Source organism: Mesoplodon mirus (genome assembly GCF_964341445.2).
Source record: "Mesoplodon mirus genome assembly, chromosome: 3".
NCBI classification, from domain to species: Eukaryota; Metazoa; Chordata; class Mammalia; order Artiodactyla; family Ziphiidae; genus Mesoplodon; species Mesoplodon mirus.
Window position 1 is genome coordinate 129,048,830 of NC_138978.1, and position 16,293 is coordinate 129,065,122.

The window sequence follows — 16,293 nt, forward strand, 5'->3', positions numbered from 1 at the left end:
AAACGGGCTCCTATACTTACCACCTGTGTAATTTTAGTCAAATTAGTTCAACTCTATGTGACTTATTTTCTTTCTTGTAAGAATGAAATGAAATCTAATTTATGGGAAACTTCTAAGGCCATCCATAAGTCAAATTAAGAACACTCTTGTAAACAGTCCCTGGGCATCAGTCAAGACAGTCATGAAATCCTATGCTCCAGTTAAAAAAAAGTCAACTGTCTCATCAGAAATATTTCTTGCCATGTATTCTAAGCAGAAATTTAATTTGTTCTGCTTAGGACTCTGTGTGATTTACAAATCTAAGTATTCATGTTTCATCAATTCTGGTAAACAATCAGTTTATCTTTACATATTTTCTCTCCCCCACTCATGTTCCTCTTTCCTTCTATAACTCCTATTAGATGTACTTTAGTTTTCCTTACTATCTGACCTATGTCACTTAATTTCTCTTTTATAACTTCTCTTTATATTTTTGTATTGAGATTGGGGGCTTGAGTTCCAAATCAAACTTCACAGATATCATCCAATAACTACTTATTTCTTCAACTGTATACAGTTTGTTGCTTCTCTGCTCAGTTTATTTCTGTGATTTTTATTTTTAGAAGTCATATAGTACTATTTAAAATAGCTTTAATTTTTAATAGTACCTTTTTCCTTTTCCATTTTTATCCCACTTTAATATTTATTTTTATTAAAGATAAATATTATAAGTATATAATTATATTATAAGGATAAAGAAAATGCTCATTCTTAGCAGTCTAAATCTATTGTTTCTTTCTGTCGACTCCGGATCACGGTGGATTATTTTGTAATTTTGGATAATGAGCTCCTCTGCAGTGAAGGGCTTTTTTTATCTGTGGGGATCTTGCACAGGCTGATTTAAAGATCGCTTCTTCCAGAGTGCTTTTGCTTCTGCCAGGTATCCCTGGTTATGTTACCAACTAGGGCCAGTTTTTATATTAATTCTCAACTGAGGAAAGCATTAATATGAACCCCAAACCTCAGGGTTAACAGACTCATGGTTACAAACACAAATATAAACAGAGAGAAGTCTCTCTCTTCAACAGAATATCAAGGCAGACAGAAAAACTCGTTATCTCTTTGCTCCTAGGCAGACACCCCCTCCCCACCAAATCCATCACTGGAGAACTGAGATCTTCAGGGTACTGGCTCTTTGTGCAGCTCTCAATACCAATGCCCTGTTCAGGTTCCTTGGTTCAGTCTTAAGGCCTCCTTTTCTGTCCCAATGTAGTGGTTAAAATTCAAGCCCACTGGATAACTAACCCCATCCCGTTCTCCTAAAACAGTTGTTGATTATATGTGATTATTTATCGAACATTTAATGAATGCCAGGTACTATGTTAACACTTTACATATCTTATTTCATTTTGTTCTCATGGAAACCCTTCTATTTTTCCCACCTTACAGATGAGGAAACAGAAAGCAAGATAAGCAACTTGCTCAAAGCTTATGCAGCAAGTAAGAAGCAGAATTGAGATTTGACCTAGATCTATGTGAGCCTGAGTATGCATTGTTAATTACCATACACTGCCACTTTCAAAAACTTCTTCCTAGTTCCTACGCTAGTGCTAGATGTAAAGTAGTCACTCAAGGACTGTATGCTGAATGAACATTCTCCTTCGGTATATAAGTCTGTTATTGGAAACCCTGAGAACAATTAAGTATTTGGCAGATTTTTAAGAGTAGAAACTATGGGTATAAAATAGTGGATGGATTATAGGATACCACCCAAACTACTGAGTAGAAATAATGTTGGATGGCACTTCTAGCCATGTTTTATGCTTGAATCACAATATTAAAATGTTTGTTTTATTGACTAATCATGAAATCATGAATTTTCTAGTGATAGCAAGATGCACATTAAGTGTTCAATAATTGTTACATTTGTCATTTGTCATCATTATCAAAACAGAATGCCTCCTTGAGAAGAATTTATAAGCTAGTGGAGAGCACACATGTATAACCTAGACAGCCAGGTATAATGAATAAATATTTAACAGAAAAAGTAAAGAGAGAAAAAAAGGAAGAGCAAAAGCTGACCAGGGATCTGCAAAGTCACAGGATGATAAATGAACATTTTCTGGTAACATGAATTCACTCCAAAAATTGAGCTGGGAACTATTTAACTATTTGTATGTTAAAATAGATGTTACAGAGCAGAATTTAAAAATATATAAAATTCCTGGGACTTCTCTGGTGGGACAGTGGTTAAGAATCCTCCTGCCAATGCAGGGGACATGGGTTCGATCCCTGGTCCGGGAAGATCCCACATGCCATGGAGCAACTAAGCCTGTGTGCCACAACTACTGGGCCTGCACTCTAGAGCCACGAGCCACAACTACTGAAGCCTGCACGCCTAGAGCCCACGCACCTCAATAAAGAGGAGCCCCCACTCACCGCAACTAGAGAAAGCCCACGCACAGCAATAAAGACCCAACGCAGCCAAAAAATAAATAAATAAAAATAAGTTCATTAAAAAATATATATATACATAAAATTCCAAAAAGTCTTTAGGTTCAAATAGACGTCTTCATAGAATGATTACACTTTTTGTTAGGAATAACCATTAAAAACAAAGTATGAGAATAAAAGCAAATATTTACATGGTGCTTACTCTGTGCCCTGTACATATTGACTCATTTAGCCTCACAATAATCCTCTTAGGTAGCTTTGATATTATTAGCATCTCCATTTTATGGGTAAGCAAACTGAGGCACTGACAGGTTAAGCACTCATCACGTGAAACAGCTGTCAAAACTGGGACTCAAACCTAGGTTGACTGGCTCCAGAGTCCATGCTGCCTCTGATGGCCATATACAAGGTAGAATTTGAGCTAGGTGTTGAAGATTAAGAGTTTGGACAAATTAGGAGGAGGAGGAGGAGGAGGAGGAGGAGGAGGAAAGGAAACTGTAACAATACAATTTACAATGCATTTAATACAAATTTATTATTTGACCTTAGAAAAGTCCAATCATAGATGGAGACAATAGCTTACACAGAATCTATGCTAAAACATTCACAAAGACTTTTTTTTTTAAATGAAATAAGCACTGTATTTTTTAAAGTATCTAGTGGATACTGGTTCAAGTTTGCTTATTTATTGCTTTAGGCTTTTTCACAAGCTATTCCATACATGTATATTATTTCCCAAGTAGAATTCAAGTGCTTGAAGCAAGAGAATGTATGTGTTACTTCTTTTGCAGCCCTTACCACAGCACGGTCCTAGGCACATAACTGGCGCTAAATAATGCTTGTTCAATTGAACTAAAACACTAACGTCTCTTTTTCACTACCTCTTACCTAAGGAAATAGATTTAGAAAAAATGATTACATCACTTAAGATAATGTTTAAAATATATTTAACAACAAAAACCCCACAAATATTATCTGGTAGGAAACAGAAATAGAGGGGAAACACCAAAACAGAGAGTACTTTTGTCATTGAAAGATTAAATATAACGGCAAGTCAGCAAATTCAAAAAAAGAAGCATGAATTAGTACAAAAAGCAAAGATTAAATTAAATGCGCCCACTCTACTTTCTGATCCAGAAAATTTTGAAGCTGTAATTATAAATCCTTACTGCTCAAGCTATGCAAATTAAAGGATAAGATTTAAATATGCAAAGAACATACAGAAGAACTGTTTTATGTTACTTTCAAAAATAGAGATGAGACAAATGGAACTAGACCAAGGTCAAATTTATTTTAACCTAGACTTTCCTTTTTTTTTTTCAACTACAATTTTACCTGAAAGCTTCACCTTCTCATATTCTAGACTGGATTTCTCTACTATAGAAAAACATAAAAGATATTTCCAGGCCCATTTAAAAGACAAAAATGCAATCTATGAAATAAATGTAATAAAACTGGTTCCAATAAGAATTATGACCACTCTTACTGAAATTAAGAAAATATATTATTTTACTAATAGGACTCTCCTGAAATTTTCAAAGTAAAAGACTAAAATAATAAGAGAGTAACCTCAGAGGTCCAAGTGAAAGTGGAGATATACTTTAAAAATTTGGATGATGGGTATAAAATAGTGGATGGATTACAGGATCTCACCCAGACTACTGAGTTTCAGAGTAAGCTTGGCCCAAAGTTAGTTCAAAAACAGACCCAGGGACTTCCCTGGTGGTGCAGTGGTTAAGAATAAGCCTGCCAATGCAGGGGACATGGGTTCGAGCCCTGGTCCAGGAAGATGCCACATGCCATGGAGCAACTAAGCCTGTGCGCCACAACTACTGAGCCTGCACTCTAGAGCCTGAGAGCCACAACTACTGAGCCCACGTGCCCCAGTTACTGAAGCGCGCTCGCCTAGAGCCCATGCTCTGTCTGTAACAAGAGAAGCCACCGCAATGAGAAGCCCGCGCACTGCAACAAAGAGTAGCCCCCGCTCGCTGCAACTAGAGAAAGCCCACGCACAGACCCAACGCAGCCAAAAATAAATAAATGAATAAAATTTACTAAAAAAACCCAAAACAAACAAACAAAAAACAGACCCAGAGAATGGTCAGAAGGTCTAGAAAGAGAATTTGAATAAGGAGGTAAAAGTAGGAGAGGGAAGAGGCTATAAAGGGAGAGGGATGAACAGCAAAGTCATAATAATAGTACAACAGGATTTGTTGGTACTGCTTAAATCTTTATTTCATAAGAATTGTCAATTCTGAAGATGTTTTAACCACAAAAACATTTGCACCTGAATCATTTTAGTACACGCTCTTTTCTTTACTAAAAGGAAGATGTCCACCTTAGCAATCTTCAAAAAAAGCTATAACTTGGCAATGACCCATCAAAAACAGAGGGCTGGATAGTTTCTAAAAAGGTAAGAACCAAAATCAAGGGAATTCCCTGGCAGTCCAGGGGTTAGGACTCCATGCTCCCATTGCCAAAGGCCCGGGTTCAATCCCTGGTTGGGGAACTAAAATCCTACAAGCTGCCAAAAAAACCCAAGAACCGAAAACCAATATTTTAAAGTTTTTAACGTAAACTGTTACTTTACTTGTTTCAGGTTAGAACAAGACTTCCAAATGTTTGCACTCTGGCCAGTGCCTGAATTTTGAAGGCCAAGTTTCCATGGCTCCCAGAAGGCAAAGGTAACACCCTTTATTAACATTTACGGAGAGCCTACTAAATATATACCACCAGGCTCAGTGCAGCATATGTTGGGGGAAGATGGGGGTGGGGGCATGTATTTATTGGCCATTTGTCTCTTCGGAGAAATGTCTATTCAGATCCTTTGCCCAATTTTTAATTGGGTTATTATTTATTGAGTTGTAAGTTGCATTATTTTTATACTCAGAAAAAACTTTTAAAAAGGCATTTGAATAAATGCTAATATATATGATCACTAAGAATGTGGCAAGGTTACCATAAATATTGAGGTTATGAAGGAACCTCCCTCGTTCCTGATGTACTCCTTTACCCACCTCTGGGGAGGTAGACTGATTTATCTGTTTGGTAAATTCGGGAATACCTGAATCTTAACTGTCTCAGCCACCTTTCTTTCTTGAGTGAGCCTGTCAGCAGAAAACAGACCCTGCTCTGCTCTGCTCTATTGTTTATCTGGGCAGGCCTCCGGACAGGAAAAGACAGAGCAGAAAAGATTGAGAAGAAGATTAAGAAGGAAAAATTAGAGAGATGGAAAATAAGGAGAGCTGGGATAGGATAGAGACTTCAGTACAGATAAAAGACAAGGAGTTTTTAGAGGAAAATGAGTGTGACAGCTTGGTTGGATGGGAAAAAGTATAAGAAGTAGCTAGAGGTCTACTGAAGTTGCCTCTTCAACTCACATTGCCCTTAATCCAGTTCAAGTCTTAACTCCTAAACCTTAATACAATCCCTCAACAATCCATCTAACTTTATTCCTTACTAATCTTCTACTAAGATATGCCTTGTCACATGCTGTTCAATTTAAATATAAATTGGCACAATTTATCAGAAAACAATTTCATAATATGTAGTAAGACTATTAAAATAATTAAGATCCACTAGGTTTCTGTCTGAAGGTTTATGCTAAAGAAATATTCTGAATAGCAAGTAAAAAAAGAAAAAAGGGAGAGGGGGAGGATTCTCTATGCACAAACATGAACAGCGATGCATTATTTTAAAAGTTTATTCTGTTCCAGGTACTGGTTCTGTATAGTTTGTACACATTACCTCAGTTAATCCTTTCAATTCCTACGAAGAAGTATTGTTTCCCCCATTTACAAATGGGAAAACTAAGCAGCCAGATAGTTTGTCCAAGGTCATTGTGGCAATGAGTGAAAAATTGGAAACAATCTAAATGTTCAATAATAGGGGAATGATTAAGTAAATTAGCTCATACCCTAGATATTACAACACCACAAAATATGTACATTATGAATCTATAATAAAATGAGGGAAATAGAATCTAAAACAAATCATAAATATGATCTCAACTATGTTTGCACACACTCCAGAGACACTGAAAGTAAATATACAGAAATGTTCACAATTCTTGCTCTTGGCTGATGGGAGTACAAGTTAATTTTTTTTGTACTTTTCTGCATTTTGCATATATTTAAACATAAAATATTTTTGTATTCAAAAAATTTTTAAAGCATTGAACCAAGGACACAATATTTTTAAAAACTCCAAAGAATGCTACACAGTTAATCTATATATTATATTGTTCACCTCCTTACAAAGAAAATAATCCAAATATATACAAGGTTATCACAAAGTTAGCAAATTAAAAACAAAACAACCAATTTACTAACTGCTCTATGTGCTTAACACTGTGGAAGGCCGTCACTTTAACATGTATTATCTCATGCAATAAATGTGTGGGTTTTTTTTTTTCTTTTGGAAGGTGTGTTTATCCACCATTTCAGAGGATTCCCATTGCCTTAAGACCCTAACTATTCTAGAGCATCAAAGAGTCACTGGATATATTTGCCAATAACCTACAGAAACAGGAGTTCCTACAAAGCCAGTTCTCAAGGGCACAAAGTAGAAACCTCTATGGTGGAACTCTACAGATCTTAAAATGAACTCATCTCAATTGTTACATAACTTTTCCCTATATGTTTACCAAACACTAAGTCAAAAAGGTGGTATTTGGGTTTCCCTGGTGGTGCAGTGGTTGAGAGTCCGCCTGCCAATGCAGGGGACACGGGTTCGTTCCCCGGTCCGGGAAGATCCCACATGCCACGGAGCGGCTAGTCCTGTGAGCCATGGCCGCTGAGCCTGCGCGTCCAGAGCCTGTGCTCTGCAACGGGAGAGGCCGCAACCGTGAGAGGCCCACGTACCGCAAAAAAAAAAAGAACAAAAAAACAAAGTAACCTGCAGGATACTTGAGAAATGTCTAAAGGTATACAAAACAATAGGTTAGATATTTGAGGAAGATTTGTTTTTTAAAAGAATCAGTATGCCTTTTCCTATAAGATAATCTATTAAATTATTTTTGTCATAAATAAAATATTACTAAAAAATGAAGTTTATATAGAGAGATCCTTACAAAACTATCACTGATGAGAAGGATTAGAGATTTATAACCAAGCTCAAATTAATTCTGTGGTTCTTATCTTTTTCTGGGTCATGGACCTTTGAAAAATCTGATGAAAGCTAAGAATTCCCTCCTCAGAAAAATACACATATACTACCACTAAGTTATGAATGTTATTTCAGGGGCCTCACAGACCCCTTGAAGTCTATTCTTGGACCTGATGTTAAAAACTCTGATTGTTGGGCTTCCCTGGTGGTGCAGTGGTTAAGAATCTGCCTGCTGGGGCTTCCCTGGTGGCGCAGTGGTTGAGAGTCCACCTGCCGATGCAGGGGACATGGGTTCATGCCCCGATCCGGGAAGATCCCACATGCCACGGAGCGGCTGGGCCCGTGAGCCATGGCCGCTGAGCCTGCGTGTCTGGAGCCTGTGCTCCGCAATGGGAGAGGCCACAACAGTGAGAGACCCGCGTACCGCAAAAAAAAAAAAAAAAAAGAATCCGCCTGCCAATGCAGGGGACAAGGGTTCGAGCCCTGGTCCAGGAAGATCCCACATGCCACAGAGCAACTACGCCTGTGCGCCACAACTACTGAGCCTGTGCTCTAGATCCCACGAGCCACAACTACTGAGCCCGCATGCCACAACTACTGAAGCCCATGCACCTAGAGCCCGTGCTCCGCAACAAGAGAAGCCACCGCAATGAGAAGCCCGTGCACCACAACAAAGAGTAGCCCCCGCTAGCCACAACTAGAGAAAGCCCGCGCACAGCAACAAAGACCCAACGCAGCCAAAAATTAATAAAATTAAAAAAAAACAAAACTCTGATTGTTCCCAAGAAATTATATCTTACCCATGTCAAATAGGTAGATACTGTTTTCTATTCCTATAACAAAATATCTAAATAAATATTTATGATATTAATTCTTACTGTGATGTTTGACACAACAGTGACATACTAATTTATAGCTCCAGCATAACAAAAGTTAATAGAAAGGCAGGAAGGGAGACAGGTGTAAAAGTGAATATGCTTTCTTATAATTAGTCATTCAAGAGAAAGTATTTTGATGGGGGTTTGGGAAAAGAAAAAAATTCCAGAGTAAGGTAGTTTATCCTAGGTAAGAAATTCTAAGAAAAGAATAAAAAAACCAAGAGAAAAAATTTGTCCCAGAAGAAGATACCTTCCAATACTTTGAAAGACTGTTGACAGAATACGATTTTCCCCCGAAGATATTTTATTTCAGTGGAGAATATTCCCTAAAGAAAACACATATGATGAAAGAGACACTATTAAATATATTCTAGTGGGAATTCCCTGGTGGTCCAGCTGTTAGGACTTCACACTTTCACTACTGAGGGCCTGGGTTCAATCCCTGGTTGGGGAACTAAGATCCCACAAGCCACGTGGTGCAGCCAAGTAAATAAACAAATATATATATATGTATTTACACACACACATACACACACACACACACACACACATATATATTCTAGCACAGTTTAGTATTGGTGTACTCAAAGTTTCCTTGTGTAATAGGGAAGAACAAGTCTGACACCATACTGGATATGCTTCTTCTACTTTAACCTTTGTATTCTATTGGTTTTGCCACAAGTTAAGAATGTTGCCTATAGCCTAAAATATACGGGATAGCCCATTCTCAAGACTCTGACCTTTAAAGGTAAAACACTTTTCCATTCACGTAGAGATAAAAAGTTGCAGAACAGAAAATAACATTTGTCTTGTTGGAGGTTTATAGAAACACTGTGATTGGACCTACCTGGAAAGCTGGAAGAATGAAGGATTCTGGCACCAAGAAGTTTGCAGCAACCAACCACTCCCCCACCCCTTTTAGTATAAAGAAGCCTGAATTCTAACTGGGGGAAGATGGTTCTTTGGGACACTAGTCCACCACCTTTTCAGTCTGCTGGCTTTCTAAATAAAGTCACTCACTATTCCTTGCCCCATGAACTTGTCTCCTGATTTACTGGCCTGTTGTGCAGTGAGCAGTATAGGTGACACTTGTACTCAAAGTTTTTTCCTGGCAAATCCACCAGACATCAAAAGTATGATGAGAGTGATCAATGGATTCTAACTGCTAAATTAAAGCTTCTGTTCAACTTTCATTATAGGAAAAAACTCTAATTTTTGAATAACCATGTTTTCCTTAAGTTAAAATATATCAGGCTTCCCTGGTGGCACACTGGTTAAGAATCCGCCTGCCAATACAGGGGACACGGGTTCGAGCCCTGGTCCGGGAAGATCCCACATGCTGCAGAGCAACTAAGCCCGTGTGCCTCAAGTACTGAGCTTGTGTTCTAGAGCCTGCGAGGCACAACTACTGAGCCCGTGTGCCTAGAGCCCATGCTCTGCAACAAGAGAATCCACCGCAATGAGAAGCCCGCACACTGCAACGAAGTGTAGCCTCCACTCGCCACAACTAGAGAAAGCCCGCGCACAGCAACGAAGACCCAATGCAGCCAAAAATAAATAAACAAAAAATAAATAAATTTATAAAAATAAAATTTATCCACCATTTTTTCTCTCTGGAGCACTATTACTTTTGTAATAGAGAGGAAGGAGAGGAAAAAAGAAAGGCGTAAAATGTGTTGTACTCCTACCCTACCCCCACCCCAAGGTTATAATAAACCATGACCTGTTCTGACTTTTGAACTTTTCACGGAAGACAGGTTAGGAAAAAAACAAAAGGTGAGGTAAGGCAGAATAATCTATAGGAGATATTATTCTGGATATCTTTTTACGTACTCTGAAGCACTGTAACAAAACGGTAACTCTCCAGCAAAGGCTATACAAAATACATAGTTTTATACAAAGTATTATACAAGTACATGGAAACTGTAGTTTTAAGACAGACATTCTTAGAATATCTGTTTCATCAGCATAGATAAGTGTTCCCGGAGGAGAATTTTTGCTCATAAGTTTTCTGCACACATAGGTATACTCTTTGAGGCTGTCAGGGAAGGTAAGCCATGTCAAAGGTCAAAGGTCAAAGCCCTGTCATGGTTTACTAGGGAATTCCCTAGGTTTTCCCCAGGCATACTGCTGAAAGAGGACAAAAAGCCTATAGGCATCAAAATGCACAAAATTATAATTAACCAAGAGGGTACCTGATATAACAAAAAATTACCACCTGAATTAGACACTTTAGGTTAATTTGAAATAGAACTTTCTCTGGCTAGCAAAAATATGAACTTTGGTGGACATAAGACCTATTAGGTCAATTTTAAACTAGAGTTCAACTGTAAGACTAAGACAACAAACCATTTCGTCTTATAAAACATTTAATTATGTGATTAAAATAAGGAAGTCACATAACATTGCTTCTAATTTTGGCTCTTTACAGTGCTTATGCAATTCTATAGTTAAAAACTCTAACTGGTGTGACAAAGAACTCCACAACAATTTTGTTTTCTTAAACTACTGGAGCAAAAGAAACCTAGTGATTATTTTGTAAATTGTTGAAAAAAATAAAGTCTAATGACTGAATTTTGATTAAGAAATCACAAATGGATATAAAGCCTTTTTTCAGGAAACTAAACTTCATAATTTTCTAATCAGTATAGTTTCTACAAAATTCCACTCCTCTTTTGAGTTGAACATGAGGAACTCAAAGTCTGTTACTTGGTATGAATCCTTTTGAGACTTGATTTAAGTAAACTTTTTCATGTCCACAGTGGAAAAAAGAAAAATCTAAACTAATCTTTGGTGGTTAATAGGGAGAAAAATAAAAAACAAAACAAAACTCCACTAGGCTTCAATAAATAAAACACATGTTCACAAAAATAAGTCCTTGTTGAAAAATCTTAAGCAATGTTTTTCAGTTCATTTAATAATTCTTTTTAAGATTTTGTTGTACAGCGGTAATACCTGCAGAAGAGAGAAATAGCGAACAAGAAAAACAATGCAGGCATAAAATAAAAATACAACTGGTATGCTCTCCAATATCCAGGAACAACAGCATTCTTTATCTTATTATAAAGTTCACATATTTTAAGGAAATTATTTATTTAAAAACCTATAATACAAAAGGTGCTTCAAAATATTAGTTTGCCTTCGTTCAAATTACAAATCTACAGCCACCTAATTCACTGGGTTTCCAAAATGCAGCAAACACAGAAAAAATGTAATTATTTATTCAGGTAGTAGCTTTCCAAGAAAATCAGGTTAGTATTCTCATAAAAGAACTTAATAGGTACAACAATTACAAAATATTGTTAATTACTAAAATCTCTTAGGTACTGTCAATTAAAATATCAAATGCCCAAATGTCAATAAAGTTGACTAAATGTGTCACTTACTCCTTCAGAATTCTTCCTACAGTCAAAGGGAAAAATAATCTTGATTTCTCAGTATTTTGACAAACACACACCATTTTTCCTTCCCACGTGGCTAATGATGATGAAAAAGGGAGAAGTCCTAAGAGATGGAAGGGAGGAGGTGATATAAAGGCAAAAAGTTTTCATCTCCAAATATGTTAAAGAGCAGAATATGAAAACTGTGACTAATACAATTTAAGAAATCTCAGCCTATTATAAGATTCAGAACTTTTTAATGATGTATTTCTGTTTTTTGAAGATTGTTTAGATATGATTTTTTTTACTTTTTATTAAAGGATATTATAAAATATTTACTTCAAATGCATTAAAAAAAAAGTATTCCTTGGTTAAAAGGAAATATAATTTCCCCCAAAGGAATGACACATAAATAAGGAAAAGCCTATATTCATGTGAATCTTCAAGGCCCTACACAGAACACACTCATAACTGTATCAAGACAGATGGACATATTGAGTACAGAACATCTCAATAAAAATATAATCCTTGTAGAGACCACTTAAATTGAGCCTTTTTAAAAACTGAAAATTTCCAGATTATCAATTATTCTTCCTTAAATAACTAAAGAAAAATTTGCTAAGACTAATTTGTAGCAACAAAACAACGTATTCCCTCTCTTATCCAACTAAAACAGTGTCAATGGATAGCCATCTATATTTAAAGACAAATGAAAATGCTCTATTTTCCTACATAATGTGTAATGCACCTCTCACGAAACAAGCAACATCCAATAACTATCCCCTTCCCCAAATCTGTCTTTGATCCTTTAACACTCCACACACTGCCAACACTGTGCTAGGTTTATACTGACTAGGTTTTACAGAGGGAGTTTGTTTACTGATCAGGTAATTTAAGATTTCTTTATACCATAAAAGTTGTGGAGGAGGCATGTTTCTCATATTAAATTATACTGAATATTAATTAGGCCTTCAAGTAAATTCTGATATTAAATGTAAATGTAAAAGTACAGCTAAAATAGTATTTAGGTAAGTTTATCAGAATACAGACATCAAGATAAGAACAACAATGGGTCCTATTGATCCCCACTGAAGTCAGTGAGCTGCAGTTACCTTTCAAAGAGGGTTATCTTTAACTTATAACAGCTCTGAACAAGAGAGGGTGCAAATCACCACATCTGTTGCAAAAACAACTTAAAACACATTCCTAGTCAATATGTCAGTAGCGTTATCTAAAAAACTGCCATATTCCCTTTACAGTTTAACCAAACCACCACACGTGTGTGTGTTTTGCTATCACTCAGGCTCCCAGTGTTTTAGAGCCAAAAAACATACCCTCTTCCTTCCTAGTTTTTGCTAAAAAGATTTTATCTTTCCTTTAATAACACCATCATATATAGAAGCGCATTTACAGAACTCTTAGCCATACCTGAAACCGATTCAGAAAATAAGCCTCCAACAGTAGGTACTCTACCTGTTTACCATAAAGTTCAAACTTCTCGTATGTTTTCAAGTTCTCCCTACTTAATACCAACAGATATAGTAGACAAAGACTCATACAGTGTCTTGACACACTGCTGACACGCAGATGTAATTAACTGTAACAATGACACACCAGGAAATGACTGAGCGCTCTATACATCTTATGACACTCACTAAACAAGCACAGGGCACCTGTTAATCCTCCTCAGTATTAACACAGTCAACACAAAAAGGAAGAGACTTTTTGGGACTTTCATCCTGCTAGAATCTTCTCAGTTTGAATATCTCAGCACTTTAGGAAAAAGATTTTTAAATTTATTCCACAGAATTTACCCCAGATTCTCAGGGTAAGAAGATATCTTAAGAATCACACAGTAATCCTATAGATATGTGCTGCCCAATAAGGTCTTAGCCACCAGCTAAGACATGTAGCTGGTTGGAATTCAGATGTACTATAAATGTAAAATACACAAGATTTTGCAGATTCAGTATGAAAGAATGTAAAACATCTCATCATTAACCTTTAAAACTGATCACATGTTGAAATGATATATATAGAAATCAAATAAAATATGTTAAAATTAATTCCACCTACTTCTTTTTTACTTTGTTAATGTGACTAGAAAACTTTAAATTGCTCATATAGCTTGTATTATATTTCTATTGGACAGCACTACTGTAGACCCACAGCCTAAATTCTGATAGCAAACTATCACTTGGCATTTCCCAATTACAACTGCCATATAAAAGTCAAAAGAAAAATCAGTATTTTGACTTCTCTGTCCATTAAACTGGGATAATAAAAAAAATAACTTAAGAATAGTGTAAAAATAGTAGAATCACTTTGCCTGACACCACTAAACAGATATTACATTACTTCAAAAAGGCAAAAATAGCACAGGATGCAAAAACTACACCTCTTAAGAAAATAAGATGGGAAATATACAAACAAGGTTTTTCTAATAAAGTAGGTCTAAATGCTGATTATAAAGTTCATTTTTAAGGGAAATGGATATTTCTGTCATTTCTAGCACCTGGGACCTCAGAAAAATAAAATGTGTAAGATTCTGTCTCTTTTATTATTTAAGCATCGTCAACCACAAACAAACCATTAACACTATAAAAAGGGAAATAATTACCATAACCTAATTCTCTTTTCCAAAATCAAAAGAATATAACACCACTCAAAAGCAAAATTAAAAACGACATTAATTTCTCTAGGGTTGAGTAGGTTATCTTTGGTCCGCAAATATAAAATAAGAAAGCATATTTTAAGGTAGGTATTTTTTACCACAATTTTTAAAGTATATTTTAAACGTGAGAAATTCAGCAACACAGTTCTATGAGTGAACCATTTCTTCCTCTACCGTAATAGATCTTTCCGCTTTGATTTTTAAAATATTTAGGCCTCAAGGGCTCTTGGGGAAAAAAATCCAGTGTATTTCTGAATGTACAGAAACATTTTTATAAGGAGAGATGGGGAGACAGCTCAGTAAAAGGATCGGGGGTGTGGAGCTCTCTCAGGCGTTCAGAGGATGCAAGAATAACTTCTAGAGTTGTCAATGGGGAAACTATTAAAAAAAGAATTAAAAAAAATTAAGACCAAAGGGCTCCCAGGGCTTCCACAACAGTTGAAAAGACACTTTCTACGGTGTCCTAACAAATTTACAACCCGAAAAAGGCCATACTTGGCCATCAATTCTTTATCCATTTGATATTCATCAGCCGAATAAATCTTCAGACTTCTATTTGCTAGGCGATACATTCCTTAGGAACCTTTTCCTTGCGCATTTAAAATGCCAAGCTCAATTACGCTCCCAGTAAGGTACGCTGAAAGGACTGTACATATTTTAAAATAGGAAGTTGAATGGTTGCAGTTTCCTGCCTTGGTGGAAGGGTGATGGGTAAAGCTCTTTCTGAGTATAATCCTTAAATACTGAAATCGCTCTCAAAGAATTGATTCTTCTGTCACTGTCCAATAGGTAAAAAGACTGCCAAAATTTCCATTAGAGCATCCTATTTTTAGAGTCTTTGGAATCGGTCTTTTAAATTGTATTCCACAGTACAATGTGTTTGACTAAGTTTACAAAGGCAACAAAATAAGCATCCTAAGACCTTAATGTTTTCAAGCTCAGGAAGGAATTTTAAACTTTTCAATCTTATTTTTTTAATCTTAACTTTAAATCTTATAAACGCGCAAATAAAAATAAAAACTAAGATAAATATTGGCCCAGAGGCAGGAACGGAAGGGAGACATTAGGTGCTTCCTGACAACCTAAGTGGTGAGGGGAAGAAAACTGGTATGAAGGAAAATAAAACCACCCACAGGGGTGGACAGACACGGCTGTGGGCAACAGGACAAAAAGGATCAGAGGCGCCGTGGAAGCCGCAGGCTCCGCGGGGAGCCGGGCGAGGGACGACTCCTGGCGCGAGTGCCCTAGGGAGGGGGAAATGGGCGCGCTGCGCAGGAAGAGGCCACGGCGGCGACAGAAGAGAGGGAAACAGGAGAGCGCAGAAAGGGAGGAGGTGAGGGAACAGGGCTCCACCGCACCGAGAGGGCAGAGGCGGCGCTGCCAGAGGAAGACAGCGCCGGGGGAGCAGCGAGGGGGTTCCCAAAGGCTTTACCCTAGACGCGAGCCGGCCGGCCAGCTGCGACCCGCTCTTCCTCTCCTCACCTGGGAACCGGAGACGAAAGGAGGGCTACCGCCGGGCGCCGGATCCGCTTCCAGCCCCGCTTGCTGACATGGCGGCCGACCAGCTGTCACAGAGGTTGCTCGGGTCTCCCGCCGCTCGAGTGGAGGAGACTCCTCTCGCCTTCCCGCCCCGCCTCCCTCTGCGTACCCCTCCCGGCAGGCTGGCTGGCTGGTGGCCGGCGGCCCGCCACCGCGGAGCATAGAGTGCGGATGGCTAGAGAGGACGCGCAGAGGACGGATGACCATAGAGTTCGAGTTCAGACACCGCCTGGATGGTCCGTCTCTCTCCTCGGCCGTCCACTCACAGTCCTCGGGCGTCTGC

At 37.7% G+C, this 16,293-nt stretch overlaps 1 protein-coding gene across 3 annotated transcripts in view; it reads right to left on the reverse strand.

Annotated features, from left to right (window-relative positions):
* Window positions 1–16,127, reverse strand: part of CNST (consortin, connexin sorting protein) — a 124,568-nt gene extending 108,441 nt beyond the window's left edge. The window contains exon 1 of one of the 3 annotated variants that reach the window (XM_082615407.1): window positions 15,954–16,127. The gene's annotated coding sequence lies outside the window, so the exon portion shown is untranslated. Of the gene's footprint in view, window positions 1–15,903 lie in introns of all 3 variants that reach the window. The other 2 variants (XM_082615404.1, XM_082615405.1) reach the window with 2 other exon arrangements.
* Window positions 16,128–16,293: the final 166 nt, after the last annotated feature.